Here is a 25,848-nt window from a genome sequence, read left to right as displayed (position 1 = left end):
GTAATGAGAAATAGACATCTGGGAAAGGATGCTAAGAGGAGTTTATATGAAGGAGTGATTGTGCCAACAGCAATGTACGGGGCAGAAAAATGGAACATGAGAGAGGAAGAGAGAAGGAGTTTGAATGTGTTTGAGATGAAATGTCTGAGAAGTATGATAGGGGTTACTGGGCTTGATAGAGTGAGAAATGAGGAGATGAGGAGGAGAACAGGGGTGGAAAGGGAGTTGGGAGATAGGGTTGATGAAAGAGTATTAGGATGGTTTGGACACATGGAAAGAATGAGTGAAGAAAGATTAGTAAAAGAGGTGTGGAAGGCGGAGGTGGATGGAGGGAACATGAGGAGTCGACATAAGATGAGATGGCTGAATGGGGTGAAAGGGGCATTGGAAAAGGGGGAATGTCTATTGTGGAAGGACGGGAGAGGACAGATGTTAGGGGAGAATGGAGAATGACTGTGTATGCATGAGGTTGAGTGGGTGGGGGATGGGGGGTGAGGGTATGTATGAGAAATAAAATGACGCAACCCGAAGGGACTTCTCCCCTTTTCTGCATGAGGGGACGGAGAGGAGAGTCACCGATTTAATGAAGCAGCCTTGCTGTGGATGTGCTGTGTGTTGCAAGACTGCTTCTTAGCCAGGGCAGAGGACAAGATGCAGGGATGACCCGTCATACAGGAGGTGCTAATATAAGAGGGACGGAAGATGGTAGAGTGGAGTGGAATATGTAGGGGATAGAATAGGTGTGAGTGGTTTCTATGCCTTTGTTTTTTGGCTATCTCCCGTGTAAGGGGGAAAAAGCCTTTGGTATATGTATGTATTGTGTATATAGATATATATAGATATATATATATACATACAAACACACACACACACACACACACACACACACACACACACACACACACACACACACACACACACACGCACGCACGCACGCACACACACACACACACACACACACACACACACACACACTCACACACACACACACACACACACACACACACACACACACACACACACACACACACACACACACACACACACACACACACACACACACACACACACACACATATATATATATATATATATATATATATATATATATATATATATATATACGTAATGTATATACTAGTAAATGAAGAAATAGGTAAGCGTGTGGTTGAGTGGAAGTTAGGTTTCATTAAAGTTGAAATGGATTAAGGTGAAACTGGTAAGGGAGATGTGGATCTTTGTAAAAGCATATGGGCCTGGTAGAGAGAAGATTGTAGAGGAAACGGGGTCTTTTTAGGTAGACTTAAATTAATGCATAGAGGGTTTAGAGAGAAATGTCAATGCAGTGCTAATGGGAGATCTTAATACCAGGGTAGGAAATGATCCAATAGACGAAGTGGTTGGGAACAGTGGAGTTCCAGGAAAAAATAGTAGGGGAGAGATGATGGTACGTCTCTACCTCTTATTGTTTTCCTTCTCCTTCACTCTTCCTCTACAGTCAATATCCCTTCTATCAAAATATGCTCCAACACTCTCCTACTTTCTCCCATGATAAAAATGATAAAAAATTACATAAGAACATAAAAATATAAGAATAAAGGAGACCCCAAGAGACCATGATTCCTACAGTAGGCAGTTCCATGTCCATTACCACCTGTCATCCCTATCCATAAAGTTGGCTAACCGTTTCTTAACACAACTGATTGCTTCAGCGATCACTACTTGGTTACTAAGTCTATTCCATTCGTTAACCACCTATTATTAAACAAATTCGTGCCTGTTTCCTCTTCAATCTAAATTTGTCCAGTTTAAATCCATTACTGCGACTCCTGCCCTGTGATCTTGATATGATGACCTTGTTTGTATCACCCTTACTAAAAACTTTGATCCACTTAAACAACTGTATTAGATCACCCCGCACTCTGCGTCTTTAAAGAGAGCGTAAGTTAAGGTGCCTGAGCCTCTTTTCGTAAGGTAAATTTCTGAGCCCATGTACTGATGTCCATTCAATAAGTCTTAAAGCAAAACTGTACCGCATAGTCAAGGATGGGTCTAACTAACGCTAGATAGAGTTTGATAATTACCTGTGCACTTCTATTCGTAACAGTGCTGGCAATGATACCTAATACTCTGTTAGCTGTATTCGTGGCGCTAATGCACTGTTTGCTGGATTTAAGGTCAGGACGTACTAGAACTCCCAAGTGTCCCTCACACACAGTTTTCTCTAAAAACATGTTATGTAAGCTATATATATATATTTTGGGGTTGTGTAGCCCTACGTTTAACACGCTGCACTTTGAGGTATTGAAGTTCATTTGCTATTTCACCGAACAATTTGTTTAGATTATCCTGCAGAATCTCGATGTCCTATTCTAATGTCGTTCGTAAACTTACTAACATCACTGTTAATCCCATTATCCAAGTCGTTTATGTACATAGTGAACAATAAAAGAACCAAAACCGAGCCCTGGGGGACCCCAGTAGAAACACTCCCACACCCCTATTTACACCATTTATGGTGACCCACTTTTTTCTGTCACTTATCCAAGATCTAATCCATTCTATCATTTTTCTTCCTATGCCATGGGCTTTGATTTTATTTAGTAGTGGAACACCTTGTCGAACACTTTTCTAAGGTCAAGGTAAATAACATCATAACGATCATTCTTATCTAACGCCTTATATACTTTAGTGTAAGAGGATAGAAGATTAGTCACACATGACTAGACCTTGGAGAAACCATGCTGTGTGTCACAAATCAAATTATGTCTCTCGATGTGTGTCCAGGACTCTTTCTATCATTTCCACCCTTAGATTTCCACCCTCTTTGACATCCGCCAAGAACGGTGGAGTTTGATTCCACGATGCATCAGCAACAGCCATACTAACAAAGGCAAGGGGAAGTTATCACTTGGAGGGTCATCCATGGGTAACTGCTCAAAGGGAATAGACCCGTCCATTGCTGACACAGGCTGACCATCGGACGGTGCTTCCCTTGATGAGAGTCAAGTTTCTTCGGTGCTCGGAAAGAGATCTGAGGTCTCTTGCATTAGAATAGAAATGAACATACTAATCCATTCTCCCTGTTGTATGACACCTAAAGACAGTTGCCTTGTCCCGTATACCTATTCATTTTGTTTTCTGAAGGAGTTAGCAATTGAGTAACTGAGCCCGTGAAGACGTTAGTTATACCTTCTTTGTTGAGATATCCAAGGATCTCGATCTTAGCATCCTATTTCATATTTCCTAACCACCAGTGGTCAGACGACATTGGACTTGAGCTTATGGTAATAAACTCCGCACCACGAGAGCAATAAGGCAACGATAGATATGCCACTCACCATAAAATATGGTCAAACCAAAGAGCCGTATCCTACCTTTTCATCTCTCTTGAACGTCCTACTCGCATCTAATTCCTGATTTGTTTCCGTGGCCGCACCTTCCAGTTTCCCACTTTCTTCTTGTCTGTTTCTCTTGCGGCACATATCGAAACTATATGTTTCCTCAATGGACCTTCATAACCATGCCTTATACCTAGCTGACATATTGAGTCAATTATCTTGTACAAACATTTAACCTTGAGAATTGAATGCATTTCCTAATAAACCTTAATGGCTTGACATATATTTGAATTTTTCCTTTTCATCCGCTTATATAAACTAATCATTTGGATACTAGAGGCTGCTTAAGCTTAATAGAAGAGAATCACCTAAACACGGTCATAACCACCACCACCACCACCACCACCACCACCACCACCACCACCATCATCATCATCATCATCATCATCATCATCATCATCATCATCATCATCATCATCATCATCATCATCATCATCATCATCATCATCATCATCATCATCATCATCATCATCATCATCATCATCATCATCATCATCATCATCATCATCATCATCATCATCATCATCATCATCATCATCATCATCATCATCATCATCATCATCATCATCATCATCATCATCATCATCATCATCATCATCATCATCATCATCATCATCATCATTATCATCATAATGAAGACGCCAAGTCTATTTTTTCAAATGATCAAATAATGTTCTCTCTTTTTCTAACACCTACATTACCACTAATAGGACAATCATATGAATAAGCATGCCTTGAAATTGTATTGAGTCTACTTTAAGAGTGACATGTAAATATTACAATGCATTGATCCGAATTGTAGATAGGAAGTGCTCGGTAGAAGACGTTATTGTCATTGCGTTGTTTTAGTGGTCAAGGTCGTTGGCGCATTGGACGTCTTTGTCGTTACGATTGTCATTGTCTTACTCTTCGCAGTTGGTGCTACTGCTCTTGTGGCTGCTGAAGTTACTACTATTCCATCGAAACACTCTCGCTCGTGCCAGTGCTGCCTGCGGAGTTGCTGTTATCGTTGCTGTCACCGCTATCGCTGTTTTCGTTGCTGCCACTGTTACTGCCACTGCTCTTGCTCTCTCCGTTGCTGCCACCGCTGCTACCACTGCTCTTGCTGTTTCCGTTGTTGCCACTGCTGTCGCTCGCGCTCTCGTTGCTGCTGCCGTCACTGTCGCTCTCATCATCGCCATGGTTACAACCACATCCGCAGCCGTGTCCACAGCCAGGTCCAAAGCCAGTATTGTTGTTGTTACCAAACATGTCAGAGGGTCCACAAATACTTATGCCAAACGAAAGCGAAAACTGTGTGGAGTTTCTCTCGACATCGTCTTCAGCGGAATCTAATGAAGGTGACGAGGATGTATCATCGTCTCCAGAGTTATCATCGTCTGAAGAGTCACTGCTGTCACTATTTGCAGATGGTTTGCCTTTGCTTCCACCACCTCTGGGAGCCATGTCCAGAGTTAATTCCTGTCGCCCATCGTCTTGCAGGAAAGGCTGGGCGAGTCCCACTGCAACACACATCTGCGAAAGTACAGGTGTATTAGAATAATATAATAGTATGTTTACAGGGAAGTAGCCACCCCGTACTTAGTTACATGCAAGCTATTGATGGGCCGCTGATGGTACAGGCTTACTGTCATCTCTCGTTATTCGAGGTGATTGCGCTGATTAACTACGTGTAAAGTTAATAGTTGCTCAAGAGCACTCACGCCTGACACCGTCTTTACTGCTAAGCGACTGAAATTTTGCCTCGCTGCATTTCTAGTAGGAGCTCGATTACATATGCACATAAGACGCAACCAAATAATTTGTCTGAATCATCCAAAGAGCCTTACAATAGTCATGCTATTGCAGTTTGCAACATTTTGAAAATGAACACTGGTTTAAGGAGTTACATGTTTTAGGAATACGTAGTCAAGAAAATGAGCTCGTGATTTCAAGACAACACGAAAATGCAGGCAAATACTCACCGAAAAGGCCAAAAGTATCCATGTTCTTGATGACCCCATCTTGTACAGATGTCTTCAGCAAATCTTTTCCTCAAAAATTGGTAGCGACGCTGAAAAAGGAAGTCCTACATAACAATCCATGACCTTTTTATCTTTTTATTTTATTTTATTTATTTATTTATTTATTTTTTGTGGTGGTGGGGAAGCGGGGAGAGACTTGGTTATGTTTGTGCATCCAAATGTGAATGCTTGCGTTACGTAAAAGGTGTATAAGTGTACATGTGCAATTTTTGGTTCTTCAAGTATACACGTGTTTAATAACGTTCTTACACACAATAATCAAAAAGTGAGTTTATATTGATTGCATGAATATAACTATTTTGGTTTTTAAGACTATGCTATAATGACTATTGTCGGCACACATGCCCCATTGTGATTTACAAGGTAATGAGACCAAGACTGAAGGTACTTGATAATCCGGTCATCATGGAAAACAGATCTAAATCTACAAATGCATTTGTGGTTTCCAGTGACTGATCGTGAGCCATAGCTGGAAAGACACCAAATTGCAATGCCCCATTCAGTTAGCTCACAGAGCTAACGATCTCACCTGAAAGGACTTGGAGTCTCTAGTCTTACGAGTGCCTTCCCAACAATACAACCCTCCTTTTAAATGATACGAGGAGGAAAAACTAAACCAAAACCGTGTGTAGATCGCAGGTGCTTCTCTGTGACTAATTACACGAAATTACATGTGTATGTACTCCACCAATATTTCAATGATAGATCTCGTGTTGGCCTTGCATGATTTAAGCTGCCTATGCCATATATCTCCGCCTCCTCCCTCTCTCTCTCTCTCTCTCTCTGTGTCTCTCTCTCTTTCGCTCTCTCTCTCTCTTTCTCTCTTATCATCTCTCTCTCTCTTTCTCTCTGTCTCTGTATCTGTGGAAGTCTACGATCTAGGAGGGTTAGTGGGGCTTAGATAAAGCCTGATGCGACGTGTAGTCCCTCTCTATTATGCGTGTGGTCAAGTGCCGTGTGGCGGGCACATACGCTTGAATCCCATAGAGGTGTTTCGATGGTTCCTTCTATGGGTAGCAACGTCCAACTCTACTGGCCTCATTCCACATCGCAATGTCTTGTCTGAGTGTCAAAGGACCATCACGAGTCTGATGACGTGAATGAAACGCAAGATACATCAATGCATTGGTCTGTCAGGCTACTGAGTGGTTTTCTGGCCCTTGATATTCTTGGGGGAATGAGTAACTATTCAAACATAACATAAGTTGGTGTTCTTCAGAGTGAATGAAAAGGATGAGCCATTACGTCGTGTACTGTATATATCTCAGCGTCGTTTGCTAGCAGAGGTAAAGGTTTTGACGTTTGAATATGTCGGGTCTCCTACCTGTTACTTGGATGTTGGAGTCAAGAAGTGCCTGGAAAAACTATTGGCACGAGCATGTTTGAGCATGTGATAAAAATGTATAATTGCAATTAATATATATGACTGTTAGTAATATAATACAATAAACAATGATTGAAATATACATTGCCCTAGTAGAATTCCTTTTCTTTGTTCATTAGATGATATATTTTTCATTGTCAATTGACATCGTGTTTTATGTAATCGTTTTTCAGTGTTGAAGGTACGGTCATTTTCTTCCGAACTTCAGGGTGAGTCGTCAAAGACGTTAGATTAGAAGCCAGGGATGGCGGATGCATCCCGTTGATAAGCTGGGTGAGCTCTTGTTGAGGGAATTTGAGGTTAGTAGGGTTACGACAAGTTTATTGAGAACATGTCTGGGGACGGGCCTATACACTTACATTGGACAGTGTTTTTAAGGAGAAGAAATATATATATACATTTATACAGTATACTGTAAATGGAATATTGTAGGAAGTTCCTATTATGATATGTGTACGTGCATGATCTTTGTTGAATTCTTATTTTCACCTGCTTGGATAATATAAAGTACATAGGAGTATTACAACAATGTGATAGCTATAGCACGGAAAGCTGAGTTGGCTGCAATCTTCCTCTTCACAATGTTGAACTTAATGTGAAAGGAACAAATTGTAAAATGAGACACCCATAGTGATTTGTATGGCTATGAACTTGATATTTTCTCTTGCTGACATCTAATTTGAGTTGACAGTCCACAGATAGTTTCTTATTTGATGCACATATGTATCTGTAGGAGATAGAATAGTTTACTCCAAAATTTAAGTATAGGCTGAGAAAGTTATCGGAGATAACTGATATTTTACACCAGGACGCTGCACAACACACACACACACACACACACACACACACACACACACACACACACACACACACACACACACACACACACACACACACACACACACACACACACACACACACACACACACACACACACACACACACACACACACACACACACACACACACACACACACACACACACACACACACACACACACTCGGTGGAGCGTTTGGAAGAGTCCCCGACTGTCACTACAGCGGTCCGGGTTTGAATCCTGCCCAGGGCAGAATTAGTTTCAGTATCACTGCGCTTCGAGTCATTTCTCCAACTCTTGTGGGCGGGGAGTTGGGTGTGTGTGTGTGCGTGTAAGATCACAGCATTGCCCACCGATCAGTCACACGCGCGCTGGGCTCTCTCCCGGGAGGCAAATATCTGTCTCTCATTGGTCCATTACATGATGCAAAGATCACGCTTAATATATATATATATATATATATATATATATATATATATATATATATGTATATGTGTATATATATGTATGCATATACATATATATATACATATATGTATATTGATATACATATATATGCATAGACATATATATACATATAATATTCAGTATATATATATATATATAAATACATACATATGTATATATATATATATATATATATATATATATATGTGTGTGTGTGTGTGTGTGTGTGTGTGTGTGTGTGTGTGTGTGTGTGTGTGTGTGTGTGTGTGTGTGTGTGTGTGTGTGTGTGTGTGTGTGTGTGTGTGTGTGTGTGTGTGTGTGTGTGTGTGTGTGTGTGTGTGTGTGTGTGTGCAGAAAAAACACTGGTAAATAAGAAACGTAGTCCAAACGTTTTCGTCTATTTAAGACATCATGAAGGGAATACAGTAAAGGAGATACAGACAGTATATATACAGAAGTAAAAATATTTTAGGGAACACGGAAAGATGTGTCACACAAGCCTGAGGAAATTACCAACAGCCCTCAGGTAACAGATGGACCAAATGTTCGGGCAGGAAAACATGTAACAATTTTCTTTGAAATAAAATTATCAAGCCTGTACATACCTAGTCTTAAATTGATATTTTGATCAAAAGTTATTTTTAATGTGGCTAGTTTCAATTATGTTCCTTTCAGTAAAGGAATTACAAGATGTTATCTTAATAGCATTTTTCCAGTCATTTTCATGATCTTGGTCCCCCACATGAACAAAAATACCACTAGACATTTGATCACTTCTCACACTGTATTTATGTTGGTTTATTCTTGTTTGTAAATCTTTGCCAGTTTGTCCGATGTAAAACTTTTGGCACTGTAGACAAGGAATGGTGTATACGCAACCTTCAGTGTTATGTGGAGAATTTTTAATTAGTATATTTTTGACAGTACTATTGTTCTTAAAGACTACATTTATGTTGAATCCCTTAAGTATTTTGGTAGTCTTGCCATACTCTCATGAAAAGGAACACCAGGAGGTTTTTATGACAAAAAATATTTTTCTCCTGTGAAGTTTTATAGTAAGTTTTTATAGCCATAGTGTGGGAATTGTCTACCAAATGCTTTGGATATTTTAAGTCTGATGCAATGCTGTATATCTTAATCAACTCATTATCCAGAAATTCAGGGTTGCAAATTCTGTACGTTCTAAGGAACATTGAACTAAAGACAGCAAGCTTAGTTTTTTCACTGTGAGCAGAGTAATAATGAACGTAAGATAAATTATTAGTGTTTTTTCTAAAAACATCACACTTAAAATATCTTCAGCAGATGTGATTACAGTGGAGAAAAGCATGTATAACTATACAAAAGTAGTGAGGTGGACAGGTAGGGAAGGGGACTCAGGTCACGTGTGCGGCGCTACGTGGATATTGGTGGATTTTGTCTACTAACAGTGGACATAATCCACCAATTTCACCAGGAGAGGATCATATTAGGCCACGATCTGAAACCTACGCAAAGTATAACAACAGTACAAAGTGTATTTCGGATTAATTACTAACAATATTTATGAAGATTTACACAAAGGATACGATAACAACATTACACAGTGCATTTGGGATTAATTACAAACATGATGCATGAAGATTTACACAAAGGGTACGATAACAAATTATCAACAAGCTCGTGAATACATCCAAAAAAAGGCAACAGTAGATTTAATCACGTACACAATTGAGTCGAAATAGTTTTCTGAAAATACACCTCCTTCAAACATATAGCTTTAAACCAACTGCGCAATAGCCGCCCCTCAAAGAAAATAAATTGCACCTATCAATCACACGAAGATAAGAGACCTAAACGGAAATTCTTCAATGATGTCTACTGTGAAATATATCATTATTGCATGTAATATACACCCATATATATATGTATATGTATATATATATATATATATATATATATATATATATATATATATATGTATGTATATATATGTATATATATGTATATATATATATATATATATATGTACGTATGTATGTATATATATTGTCAAAGCAACGCCACGAAGGTAGCCGGCTCAAGGTACAGAGTGATGGGGGAAGGCAGACAACCTGGCACGCACACAATCTTTATTATCCTCGTACAGATGGCGTGTGTGGTGTCTGTAAACACGAACACAATAAACAACATGTCTTGGTTAATTCTATATACCTATCACAATTAATAACATTATTAAATACACATTATCTCGTATCATCATCATGCACTGATACAATGGGTCATTAGTTTACCATAATGTTTATCCTATTCCGCCATTTCTATCATGATTTATCCTTCCCATCCACGGACATTCTACGGAACCGAAATCATCAAACATTACTATAACTTCTATATTGTGTGAATACATCATATTATTCTTTCATACAGATTGCATCTACCTTTTCAATTAACAAAATGTAAAGCGTAATTTTGCAACAAGTCAAACCATCAAGTGAAACTAGGAAAATAATCCTAATGATATGCATCAAAATTATGTTACACAGCTAAAAGAAGTAAAGGAGACATGTGCGATGACGTCTACTGTAAAATGTATCATCATTTCGCGTGATATACCCCCGGAAAGGTTCCAGCATACAAATAATGATGAGAACGTCTGTGATGCCATACTCAAAGTAGCAACCTCATTCCAAATCCAGGTAATTAAGTTCCTCAAGAAGATCCTTCCCAAGTTGACAACGGGCTTTCAGAGGCAGAAGAGCGATATCTTTCCCTTTGGAGACTAAGATGAGGCTGCACAGAAAGCTGTCACTCAGATGGAACCGGAAAGTTGGAGAATTCACCAACTGACAATGTGTCAATAAAGAACAAAATTATAATGTAAGACATCGTGTTGAAATACAAAACGTGTAAAAAAGAAATTATCACGTTTCTTAATACCATGTACTTTAATGCTTGTAGTATTAGGAATAAATGTCAATAAATACAGGCATATGTCAAAAGTGAAAATCTCGATATGATAGGAATAACCGAGACATGGTTAAATGGTAAAGAGTTTGAAGCTGAATTTAATATTGCGGGATTTAAACGCTTTCATCAGGATAGAAACCACAAGAAAGGTGGTAGTGTTCTGTTTTATTTTGAAAGCAATGTCCATGCTTGTGTTTTAGAGAAAGTAAAAGAGGATGCATATGATAGTTTTTGGGTAGAGTTAATCCAAACAAATGGACAAAAAATGAATGTAGGTGTAATATATAGACCAAAAACATTATCATTAGCAGACAAGAAACTGTTGTTTCAAGAACTGTCTAGTTTCTACAACCGGGACTTATTGATAATGGGTGATTTCAGTTTTACTGACATTGATTGGATGACCCTCGAAGATGGCCATATAGGTAGTCGTTTGATAGATTTTCTCGGTGACAGTTACTTAGTTCAGCACGTAAAAGAACCCACAAGACATGGAAACTTACTCGATCTATTGATCACTAGCCGTGAAAGCATGATAGCCGATGTGGAGGTTGGTGAAACTATTGCAAATAGCGATCACGACTTAGATTCAAACCGCTAAATTCTTTTTAGAATAGATACATGTGCATCTAGAATACCCGATTTTATTAAATCTCAGTTCATAGGACTACATCAGGAGCTTCAGCTTACAGATTGGGAGGCAATTTTAAGCGAAAGACCTGTAGATCAGATGTGGGAAACATTTCAAAATACGCTTACTAAGATGATTCATACTTACATCCCGTTTTAGGACAGATGCCCCTTAAATCAGGCTCGCCCGAAGAAACTGAAAAAAGTATTGCTAAAAAGAGACAGGCTTATAAGAAATACAAGAGCTCGAGTGCACCTAACGGCTATCAAATTTCATGTAATTATACAGAGAGATTTGAAAAAGACAATAAAAAAACGAAAACGACAATACGAAATGAATATCGTTGATAAATCCAAAGAGAATCTCAAAGAATTCTACAGTTACATTAGAGATAAAAAGGTTATTATGAATCACATTGGGCCACTATTATCTGATGATGGTCATCTTGAGTATTCAAACGGAGGAATGTGTAATATTTTGAACAACTATTTTAGCTCAGTGTTCGTAAACGAAATACCTCAAAGTGAACTCCTAACTGAAACCTGTGAAAAATCTAGGGTAAACTCACTACGGTAAATATAACAAAAGAAAAAATTAAAAGGTGTATAGAGAAACTCAAAATTTATAAAACACCAGGGACTGACGGTTGGCATCCAAGAATCATTATATTTTTTATTTGATCTATTTTTTTTTTATAATTTATGTATTTTTTCGCATACGACCTAATTATGGAGTAAAAGGTCCGCCTTTGTAATCCTTTGTAATCCTTTGAATGCAGAGCGCAGTGTTAGATTTGTTAACTTGGAGCTGTCAAGAAGAGATGCCGAGCAGTTTTGCAGTTTATACACACCAAGATAACTACGTGGCATGTAACGCGCGCCATGTCGCCCGCGACCAGACACTGCTCTGACAGTGCGACCTTGGTTGACCCGACTTAACCTAATTCAGTGCAATTATGTAATTACGCACCACGGGTGACTACTCACTCAGTATATATATCGGCTCGTGCCGCATCTAAAACCAATTCACTCGTACATGCATACACATACCAAGGCTTTTTTCCCCTTACAATAAAGAAGAAGAAATCATCAAAACCTCTTTCTCTTCTGACAGTGGCATCGCCTCACTAGTGACCATTCGGAGCAACAATGGACACATCTACCGCTGCCACCCCCGGCGCCACGCTACCCTCTACCAACACCGTCAACGCCGTTTCGCTCTGAAACAGTACCTGCTTCAAGAATTTACGCCGCCAGCGACCTCCAGATCCGCAAAAATCCTCCAACTCTCCCAAGAGCCACTGGGGGACATTAAACCAAGTACAGCATACCTCGAGATGATGCCTATCACCCGACTCCTACCCACAACCAACAGAACCAGCAGCAACGTCGATATGCTTCGTCAATTGTGGCTCATGCACTTACCAGCGCCCGTCTGATCCGCCCTAGGCAACACCGAGGACATGACCACCAACGAAGTTCACGGAGGGCTGACTATCTCGCCGACACCCACGCCGCAGCAACAAAGAGTCAGAACGTCTGTGCTGCTGCAGCAGCATCGCTAGCCAACAACACCAGCAAAGGTAACAACGCCGGACCACCGCCCCTCTACACTTGTGCTACTACGACACAAGATTCGGCGCCTTCGCCTTCGACAATGATGTACTTGGACAAAAAACGCCTAAAAGGGTCACCGTCCATCACGAAAGCGAATAGTATGTGGAGTTTCTCTCCAATTCGTCTTGATCAGAATCTAAGAAGGTAACAAGGATTCATATGTGTCATCGTCCTTAGAGGGACTGTTATCTTTGTATCCAGAAGAGCTGCTTTTTTCCTTTGTAGAGGAGCTGATATCTTTATTTCCAGACTTTTTGCTGTCTTTGCTTCCAAAGTAGTTGCTTTCTTCGTCTACAGAGGAGCTGCTATCTTTATTTCCAGATTTTGTTGCTATCTTTGGTTCCAGAGGAGCTGCCTTTTTCGTTTCCAGAGGATTTGGTCACATGGTCATTGGGAGCCATGTCCAGAGTTAATTCCTGTCACCCATCGTCTTGCAGGAAAGACTGGGTGAGTCCCACTGCAACACACATCTACGGAAGTACAGGTGTATCAGCATAATATAATAGTATGCTTACATGGAAGTAACCATCCCGTACCTAATTACTTGCAAACGATTGATGGGCCACTGATGGTACAGACCAATTGTTTGGCAATGTGATTGACTGTCTTCCGAAGAAGTGTGTCTGCCGATGAATATTCAACAGTGAATCAAAGTCCCATTTCTTCAGTTTGAAGCACAAACTAATCTCGAGGAACCAAATACGGCAGAGTTCGTATTAAATGTCTCTTTTTACTGCTTCAGTATGATGACTTTCATAAGTTCCATCTTCTACTTGACATTCAGAAGACAAAGTCTTTATGTACACCCAGTTTCAGCTCGATATATTCTATCTTGTCGATATCTTCTCTCTCCTTTACGTTCAAGATAACACCGAATAATTTCGTTCAGCAAAAGTGTTGTGGGTTGGGTGGGGCGCTCTCTCAAATGAATCAAACTGTCCAACGGTAGCCAAAGAAATGATGTCAGATTAGAAAGCACATATGGTTCCATAGAAATAGGTTTATTGTCTTCTCTCGTTATTCGAGGAGACTGCGCTGACTAACTGCGTGTAAAATTGAATAGTTGCTCAAGAACACGCGCGCCTGACACCGCCTTGTTTACTGGTAAATGACTGAATTTTTTTTTAGTAGGAGCTCGATTATATATGCACACAAGACGCAACTAAATAATTTAAGTCTGAACCATCCAAAGAGCCATACAACAGTCATGCCATTCCAGTTTGCAACATTTTGAGAATGAACACTGGTTTAAGTCATTACATGTTTTAGGAATACTTAGTCAAGAAAATGAGCTCGTGATTTCAAGACAACTCGAAAATGCAAGCAAACACTCACCGAAAAGGCCAAAAGTATCCATGCTCTTAATGAGCCCATCTTGTGCAGATGCCTTGAGCAAACATTTTCCGCACAATTCCGCAGCGACGCTGAAAAAGTCCTACATAACAATCTATGACCTATTAAAAAAAAAAAAAAGAAGTTATTTTCCTTGGGGAGTGGGGAGAGACTTGGCTATGTTTGTGCATCCACATGTGAATGTGCGCGTTAAGTAAAAGGTGTATAAGTGTACATGTGCAATTCTTTGTTTGTCGAGCATACACGTGCTTAATAACACTGTTAGACACAATAATAAAAAAGCAGGTCTATATTGATGCTACCGAAATTGCATGCACATAACTATTTTGGTTTTTAAGAGTATGCTATATACACCATTGTCGGCACACATGCCCCATTGATATTTACAATGTAATGAGACCAAGATTCAAGGTACTTCATAAAAATCCGGTCACCATGGAAAACAGATCTAAATCTACAAATTTTGATGCCCTAGTCAGTTAGTTTCTAGAGCTAACGACTAAAAGGAAAAGTAAACCAAAATTGTGTGTACATCGCAGGGAATTTCCTTTGACTAATTACGCTGTATCACATATGTATGTACTCCACCAATATTTCAATGATAGAATCTCGTGTTGGCCTTGACTGATTTAAGCTACCTATGCCATATATCTCTGTCATTCTACGCCTTCTCTCTCTCTCTCTCTCTCTCTCTCTCTCTCTCTCTCTCTCTCTCTCTCTCTCTCTCTCTCTCTCTCTCTCTGTATGTCTGTCTGTCTGTCTGTCTTTCTGCCTGTCTCTCATTCTTTCTCTCTGTCTGTCTCTCATTCTTTCTCTCTGTCTGTCTCGGTATCTGTGGAAGACTACAGTCTAGGAAGGTTAGTGGGGCTTAGTCAAAGCTCGACGTGGCGTGTAGTATCTCTCAATTATGCGTTTGGTCAAGTGCCGTGAGGGCTAAGTGCGGCGGGCGCACATGCTTGAATCCCATGGAGGTGTTTCGATGGTTCCCTCTATGCATAGCAACGTCCAACTCTACTGGCCTCATTCCACATCGCAATGTCTCGTCTGAGTGTTAAAGGACCATGACGGGTCTGATGACGTGAATGAAACAAAAGATACATTAATACATTTGTCTGTCAGGCTATTGAATGTTTTTTCTGGCCTTTGATATTTCTTAGGGGAATGAGTAACTATTCAAACATAAGTTGTTGTTCCTCAGAGTGAATGAAAAGGATGAGTCATTACGTCGTGTATATATATCTCAACATCGTTTGCTACATACATACATATACCAAAGACGTTTTCCCCCTTAGACGGGGGGTAGCCAAAAAGAAAAAGGCATAGAAATCACTCCCACCCATTTCATTTGCCATATATTCCACTTCCCTCCACCCTCCTCCCTCCCTCTTATCTTGGCATCTCCTGGATGACGGGTCATCCCTGCATCCTGTCCACTGCCCTGGGTCAGAAGCAGTGTCGTAAGACACAGCACATCCACAGCAAGGCCGCTTCATAAATTCGGCGACCACCCTCTCCGTCCCCTCATGCAGAAAAGGAGAAGACGGGGAGAAATCCCTTCAGGCTACGTCAATTTTTTTCTCATACATATTTCCTCACCCCCCATCCCCCACCCACTCCCCCTCATGCATCACAGCATCATCTATACACAACCCTTCTCCAGTCCCCCTTATCTTCTGTCCTCTACTGTCCTTCCTCTACAGACATTCCTCTCTTTTGTAAAGCCCCTTTCACCACATCCATCCATCTCATCCTAGGACGCCCCCTCATATTCACTCCTTCCACCTCCGCCTTCCACACCTCTTTTACTAATCTTTCTTCACTCATTCTTTCCATGTGTCCAAACCATCCTAATACTCTTTCATCAACCGTATCTCCCAGCTCCCTTTCCACCCCTGTTCTCCTCCTCACCTCCTCATTTCTCACTCTATCCAACCCAGTAACCCCTATCATACTTCTCAGACATTTCATCTCAAACACATTCAAACTCCTTCTCTCTTCTTCTTTCATGTTCCATGTTTCTGCCCCGTACATTGCTGTTGGCACAATCACTCCTTCATATAACCTCCTCTTGGCATCCTTTCCCAGATGTCTATTTCTCATTACACTTTTTAATCCACCAAGGCATTTACTCGCTTCTCTCAATCTACATTCTACCTCCACCCCCACTCCTCCCTTTCCTGTCACCCACGTATCTGAAACTATCCACTTCCTCCAGTTTCTCACCCTTAATGCTCACTTCCATCCTACTGTCACTCTCTCCTCTTGTGCATGTCATCACCTTACTTTTGCCCACATTTATCTTCAGCTTCCTTCTTTCACACATCTTCTCAAACTCTGTCACTAACTTCTTCAATCCCCCCTCTGATCCTGCTACAAGCGCAGTATCGTCAGCAAACAACAGCTGGCTCACCTCCCACTTTTCTCCATTTTCTTTAATCATCTCCAACCCCTGACCCACTACCCTCCCATTCACCTCTCGCACCACCCCATCCATGTAAAGATTGAACAGCCAGGGCGACATAACACACCCCTGACAAAGTCCCACCTTTACCTCAAACCATTCACTCTCTCCATTTCTAATCCTAACGCATACACGCATCGTTTGCTAGCAGTGGTAAAGGTTTTGACGTTTGAATATGTCAGGAATCAAGAAATGCGGTGAAAAAACTATTAGCACGAGCATGGTCGAGCATGTGACAAAAATGTATAACTACAATTAATGTATATGACTATTAGTAATATCTATTATAATAAAGTAGTAGCCTCTGTCTGTCTGTCTGATTGTTTATTTGTTTGTTTGTACACGAACTCCTAAGGTTTTAGAGATAGGCCCCCATAACCATATATATTCTGATGCCCTATCACTCCAGGTACTTGTATAATTATATTTAATTTCGAAAAAGAAATATTTTGGTTAGGGTTAAGGGTTAAAGTTAGGAGGTTAATGTAGTATCCCCTGAAGTCGCGTAGTATTTTTTGTGGCTTAAGAATTAGTATGATTAAACAATGCATTGTATGTATCCATATATATTATTTGCATTTGTGAAATTAATGCTGCCACAAACCATGATAGCTTTTGTAAGAAGAAAGCATGTTTATGGAAAATAATTGTATAATTTTACCAAATGTTGAAATATTGGTTATTTTTATTTAATTTTTGTGCGGGCGGAAATAGTTCATTCACCCCTATAACTATATATATTCTGAAGATAAATAAACTAGATACATTTCTTCACCTTTCAGCTGTAGACATTTATTGTCAATCCACACACACACACACACACACACATGCACATACACACGCACACAAAAGAATGTGTACACATGATATTTGTGTTTGTGTATGCATGTATTTTCAAACTAGGGTTTCCCAACTTCGGGAGGGGGGCGCACACCTGAGAGGGGGATCATTTAAAGCTTTATCAAATTAAGAATATATTTTGGTTAGGGTTAAGGGTTAAAGTTAGGTGGTTTATAATGAGGGAACACGCCACTACTGTAGTTCCTCCTTAAGATATTATTTTTGTAACATAAGAATCAATATAATTAAACAAAGCATTGTATGTGTTCATAGATATTATTTATATTTGTGAAATTAATGTTGCTACAAACCATGATAGCTTTTGTAAGAAAAAATTATGCAAATGTAAAATGATTGTATAATTTTACCAAATGTTGAAGTATTGCTTATTTTAATTTTATTTTAGTGCTGCGGAAATTTATTATTTACAAACTCTTCCTATGTTTTTCCAAATAAATCTCTATAACCATATATATTCTGAAGATAAATGAAGCAGATACATTTCTTCACCCTTTAGATGTAGGCATTTATTGTCAATTCACACACACACTCACGCACGCACGCAAAAGAATGTGCACATGATATTTGTGTTTGTGTATGCATGTATTTTCAAACTAGGGTTTCCCAACCTTCGGGTAGGGGGGGCGCACATCTGGGAGGGAGAGTGTTTAAAGCTATATTTCATTTAATAAATATTTTGGTTAGGGTTAAGGGTTAAAGTTAGGTATGGTATGGTTAGGTTAGGGATTATTCACAAACTCGCAGGAACCCGCGGGTAATTGGCCAGTAATACAATAAACATTGATTGAAATATACATTGCCATAGTAGAATTCCTTTTCTTTGTTCATTAGATGATATAATTTTCAGTGTCAAACGACATCGTGTTTTATTTAATCGTTTTTCAGTTTTCAAGGTACGGTCATTTTCTTCCGAACTTCAGAGTGAGTCGTCAAACACGTTAGATTAGAAGCTAGGGATGGTTAGCTATAGTTCAGGAAATTTGAGGCTAGTAGGGTTACGACGAGTTTATTAAGAACACGTCTGTGGACGAGCGTATACCCTTACATTGCACATTATCTTAAGGGATAAAAAAATGTATAGATACATTTATACAGTAAATGGAATATTGTAAGATAGGTAGTTCCTATTGTAATATATATACCTGCATGATCTTTGTTGACATTTTTTCTACCTGCTTGGATAATGTAAAGTACATAGGAGTATTACAACAATGTGATAGCTATAGCACGGAAAGCTGAGTAGGCTACAATTTTCCTCTTCACTATGTTCAACTTAAACTGAAAGGAAATTTTTCTTAGATGACTTTGAATGATCGAAAACAGAGAGTTGTTTTAAATGGGAAAACTTTTAGATGGAAAATGTTACAGGTGGAGTTCTTCAGGGTTCCGTTCTTGGGCCACTTCTATTCATAGTATATATAAATGATATAGACCATGGACTAAAATCTATTGTTTCCAAATTTGCTGATGATACAAAACTGTGCGGAATGGCAAATGATCACTTAAATCTGTTAGATATTCAAGATTTAGATAAATTACAGCAATGGTCTGAAAAGTGGCTAAAGAAATTTAACACAAGTAAATGCAAGGTAATGCACATAGGTAAAAACAACAGTAAGTACGATTACAAGTTATATGGAGCTTCGTTAACAAAAGTGAATAGTGTAAAAGATCTCGGCGTAATTATCAGTAACGATCTCAAATCATCCAAGCAGAGTATTTCAGCCTTTGAGAAAGCAAATAAGATTCTAGGAATGATTGCGCGATCTTTTGACTTCAAAAGTCCATCACTCATTAACAAGCTATATAAATTGTTAGTTTGTCCACATTTGGAATATGCTGTTTCCGTATGGTCGCCGACATTGAGAGGTTGGAAAAAGTACAACGGCGAGACACAAAAGTGATTCCAAATATAAAAAATAAATCATACGAAAATCGACTAAAACATATGAATCTGTTTTTCTAAAAAAGCGCAGACTCAGAGATGATTTGATACAGGTATTTAGAATTCTAAAGGGAATTGACATCAAAAGGGACAAAATTTTCACACTGAATGAGAATCAGACAAGAAACAGTGGTCTCAAACTGTCAGGAAATAGATTTAATTTGGAAGTGGGTAGAAACAACTTCGCCAACCGTGTAGTTAATGAATGGAATAAACTTTCTGCAGAAGCAGTGCAATGTAGTTCAGTTCGAAGCTTTAAAAAGCATTTAGATAAACACCTAAGCAAGATACTGTAATGATTATTATTTATTTTATATTATTTGTGTTTGGTTTGTTATCATTTGTCTGTTTGATTCTCATTTATTATTAGTTATATATCAATTTATTATTATTTACTATTTGCCTTTTTGTTTGACTGTGCCCATGCGTTTATTTATGTATTTTATTTTATACTTACATTGTTATGGTTTTTACTTATTTATATATCATTATTATTAGGATTTTTTCGCATCCGACCTAGATATAGACCAAAAGGCCTCATGTCGGCATGCTTTGCCTTTGTAATCCTTTGTAATAAACTACGAGTACAAATGCTACAAAGGGATTAAATTGACGGTAACGTAAGAAGTCATTACGAAGGCAGGAAGCTGCGCATCAGACCTGAACCACGCGACATATCATGGGCAGAGCATGTAAAAGAATTGTCAGAAGTTGGAGGGGTGCAAGCGATACAGAAACTGAAAAACAAGGCTCCTGGCTCAGACAACATCCTAGGAGAAATGCTGAAAGATAGAGGCGAAATCGTATAGAAAAAATTGACTAAATTAGTAGCACTACTTTGGAGAACTGAGAAATTACCAAAATCTTGGAGTAAAGGTAAGATTGTACCGGTCCATATGAAGGGAGACAAACACAGTGCTCCACTTACAAAGTAATTATGCTACTTATAACTGAGTGCAAGATAGAATAGTTTACTCCAAAAATAATGTATAGGCCGAGAAAGTTATCGGAGATAACTATTGATATTTTACACCAGGACGCTTCACAACGGACCGTACACTAACAGAAACACACACAAACACACACACACACACACACACACACACACACACACACACACACACACACACACACACACACACACACACACACACACACACACACACACACACACACACACACACACACACACACACACACACACACACACACACACACTCGGTGGAGTGTTTGGAAGAGTCTCGACTGTCACTACAGCGGTCCGGGTTTGAATCCTGCCCAGGGTAGAATTAGTTTCAGTATCGCTGCACTTCGAGTCTTTTCTCCAACTCTCGTGGGCGGGGAGTTGGGTGTGTGTGTGCGTGTACGATCACAGCATTGCCCATAGATCAGTCATACGAGCTCTTGTCTCTCTTCCGGGAGGAAAATAGCTGTCGCTCATGGGTCCAGCACATGATCCACATATCAAGGTTAATATATATATATATATATATATATATATATATATACATATATATATATGTATGCATATACATATATATACATATGTGTATATATATAAATATATATATATATATATATACATATATGCATATACATATATATATACACATATCTATATATATGTATATACATATATATATATATATATATGTATATATATATGCAGAAAAAACACTGGTAAATAAGAAACGTAGTCCAAAGGTTTTCGTCTATTTAAGACATCATGAAGGGAATACAGTAAAGAAGATACAGACAGTATATATAGCAGAAGTAAAAATATTTTAGGGAACACGGAAAGATGTGTCACACAAGCCTGAGAAAATTACCAACAGATGGACCAAATGTTCGGGTAGGAAAACATGTAACAATTTTCTTTGAAATAAAATTATCAAGCCTGTACATACCTAGTCTTAGATTGATATTTTGATCAAAAGTTTGTTTTGTGTGGCTTGATTCAATTATGTTCCTTTAAGTAAAGGAATTACAAGATGTTATTTTAATAGCATTTTTCCTGTCATTTTCATGATCTTGGTCCCTCACATGAACAAAAATACCACTAGACATTTGATCACTTCTCACACTGTATTTTGCCAGTTTGTCCGATGTAAAATTTTTGGCACTGCAGACAAGGAATGGTTTATACGCAACCTTCATTGTTATGTGGAGAATTTTTAATTAGTATATTTTTGACAGTACTATTGTTCTTAAAGACTACATTTATGTTGAATTCCTTAAGCATTTTTGAAAAGGAACACTAGGAGGTTCTTATGACAAAAATTATTTTTCTCCTGTGGAGTTTTATAGTAAGTTTTTATAGCCATAGTGTGGGAATTGTCTACCAAATGCTTTGGATATTTTAAGTCTGATGCAATGCTGTATATCTTGCTCAACTCATTATCCAGAAATTCAGGGTTGCAAATTCTGTACGATCTGAGGAACATTGAACTAAAGACAGAAAGCATTAGTTTTTTCACTGTGAGCAGAGTAATAATGAACGGAAGATAAATTATTAGTGTTTTTTCTAAAGACATCACACTTAAAATATCTTCAGCAGATGTGATTACAGAGTGGAGAAAAGCATGTATATATGTGTAAATTTATATATATATATATATATATATATATATATATATATACACAAAAGTAGTGAGGTGAACAGGTAGGGAAGGGGACTTAGGTCACGTGTCCGGCGCTACGTGGATATTGGTGGATTATGTCCAATAACAGGGGACATAATCCACCAATTTCACCAGGGGAGGATCATATTAGGCCACGATCTGAAACCTACACAAAGTATAACAACAGTATAAAGTGTATTTCGGATTAATTACTAACAATATTTATGAAGATTTACACAAAGGATACGATAACAACATTACAAAGTGTATTTTGGTTTAATTACAAACATGATGCATGAAGATTTACACAAAGGGTACGATAACAAATTATCAACAAGCTAGTGAACACATCCAAAGGATGCAACCGTAGAATTAATCACGTACACAATTGAGTCGAAATAGTTTTCGGAAAATACACTTCCTTCAGACATATAGCTTTAAACCAACTGCGCAATAGCCGCCCATCAAAGAAAATAAATTGCACCTATCAATCACACGAAGGTAAGAGACCTAAACGGAAAATATTCGATGGCGTCTACTGTGAAATATATCATGATTTCATGTGATATACACCCATATATATATATATATATATATATATATATATATATATATATATATATATATATATATATATATATATATATATATATATATATATATATATATATATATATACATATGTACGTATGTATGTATATATATATTGTCAACGCCAAGCCACGATGGTAGGCGACTGAAGGTACAAAGTGATGGGGGAAGGAAGACAATCTGGCACGCACACAATCATTATTATCCTCGTACAGACGGCGTGTGTGGTGTGTGTAAACACGAACACAATAAACAACATTCCTTGTTTAATTCTATATACCTATCACAATTAATAACCTTATTAAATGCACTTTATCACGTATCATCATCATGCACTGATACAATGGGTCATTAGTTTACCATAATGTTTATCCTATTCCGCCATATATATCATGATTTATCCTTCCCATCCAAGGACATTCTACGGAACCGAAGTCATCAAACATTACTATAATTTCTACATTATGTGAATACATCATATTATTCTTTCATACAGATTGCATCTACCTTTTCAATTAACATTTACCAACAATAGGTTCCCCAGACACTTATGGTAATGGACATCTTCACAGCTCAATGTTCTAGACACAAAAGGACGGCTCTCATTACATTCATGCCGAGGAAAAGTCGCACTACTTTGTTGGCGGAGTACTACATATAAGGGACCGTAAACACAGATATATATACCGCCATTAAGAAGTATAAAGAAATAGACAAAATATCAGAAAAGGAATTTTCGATATTTAATCACAATAATACCCAAAGTGACCTCGAATTAAATTTCTACTCAAGACTAACAAAAGACAGCGATTACTATAGTGATACACAATTTGACACAGTATTTCGTGATATTGATGGTTTCACACTAATTCACATTAATGCAAGGAGCCTCAACGTATTTTTTCTCATCCAACCTAATTATGGACCAAAAGGTCTCCTGTCGGCATGTTCCGCCTTTGTAATCCTTTGAATGCAGAGCGAAGTGTTGTATTGGTTAACTTGGAGCTGTCAAGAAGAAGTGCCGAGCAGTTTTGCAGTGTGTACACACCAAGATAACTATGTGGCATGTAACGCGCGTCATGTTGCCCACGAACTGACGTGTGTGTGTGTGTGTGTGTGTGTGTGTGTGTGTGTGTGTGTGTGTGTGTGTGTGTGTGTGTGTCAGTGTGTGTGTTTGTTAGTATACGGTCATTTGTGAAGCGTCCTGGTGTCAAATATCAATAGTTATCTCCGATAACTTTCTCGGCCTATACTTTAATTTTGGAGTAAACGTTTCTGTCTTGCACTCAGTTTAAAGTAGCACAACTACTTTGTAAGTGGAGCACTGTGCTTGTCTTCTTTCATATGTACCGGTACAATCTTACCTTCACTCCAAGAGCTTAGTAATTTCTCAGTTCTCCAAAGTAGCGGTACTAATATAGTTCATTTTTTCTGTACGATTTCACCTTTATCTTTCAGCAATTCTCCAGAGCCTAGTGCCTTGTTTCTCAGTCTCTGTATCGCTTACGCCGCTCCGGCCTCTGACAGTTCTTTTACATGCTCTGGGTCAGGTCTGAGGCGCAGCTTTTATACAAAATTTCCTATCGTTTAATTACCTCCTTTTCTTTTACTCTTGCATTCCTATCTCGTCCTCTCTCTTTACTCTCTCGGGCTTGAAATCCTCTTTATAAAGTATTCAGTCCTTGGCAATGACTTCTTACGTTACCGTCAATGTTGTCCCTTTGTAGCATTTCTAGTTTATCATTAAGATAAGATCTTTTCTGTTGTCGCTTCACCTTTTTTGCCATTTGTCGTTGTCCCTTATAATCATTCTTAAGATTTTTATCATTATGATTCAGTAAATATGGTAACCACCCCTTCAATAATTACTGAATCTGCACTACTTCTATGCCATATTGAATGACATAGCGCGACATTCTTTTGTGACTAAACCAAGACATCCACCACATTACCAAGATTTCTCCTACAGATACATATGTGCATCAAATAAGAAACTATTTGTGGACTGGCAACTCAAACTACATGTCAGCAAGAAAAAATATCAAATTCAAAGCCATACAAATCACTATGAGAAAGCCATCTAAAAATTGATTCACTTTAAGTTCAACAGAGTGAAGAGGAAGACTGTTGCCAACTCAGCTCTCCTTTCTATTGTTCTTACACTGTTATAATACTCCTATGTACTTTATATTATCCAAGCAGGTGAAAAAGTCAACAAAGATCATGCAGGTACATATTTCATAACATCAACTTCCTATCTTACAATATTCCATTTACAGTATAGTGTATAAATGTATACATACTTTTTTTATCCTTTAAGATACTGTGCAATGTAAGCTTATAGGCCCGTCCCCAGACGTATTCTCAATAAACTCATCGTAATCCTACTAACCTCAAGTTCCCTGAATAACAGCTGACGCAGCTTATGTACGTGACACATCCGCCATCCCTAGTATCTAATCCAACGTGTTTGACGACTCACTCTAAAGTTCGGAAGAAAATTACCGTACCTTGAAAACTGAAAAACTATTAGATAAAACACGATGTTGACTGACATTGAAAATTATATCATCTAATGAACAAAGAAAAGGAATTCTACTATGGCAATGTATATTTCAATCAATGAGCTATGTTTATTGTATTATATTACTAATAGTCATATATATTGTAATTATATTTCTTTATCACATGCTCGACCATGCTCGTCCTAGTAACAGGTAGGAGACCCGACATATTCAAACAATGC

Source organism: Oratosquilla oratoria, chromosome 7 (genome assembly GCF_046742065.1).
Source record: "Oratosquilla oratoria isolate Oo_2021 chromosome 7, ASM4674206v1, whole genome shotgun sequence".
NCBI classification, from domain to species: Eukaryota; Metazoa; Arthropoda; class Malacostraca; order Stomatopoda; family Squillidae; genus Oratosquilla; species Oratosquilla oratoria.
The sequence above is the reverse complement of the archived record's forward strand: the minus strand, read 5'-3'. Positions refer to the sequence as shown.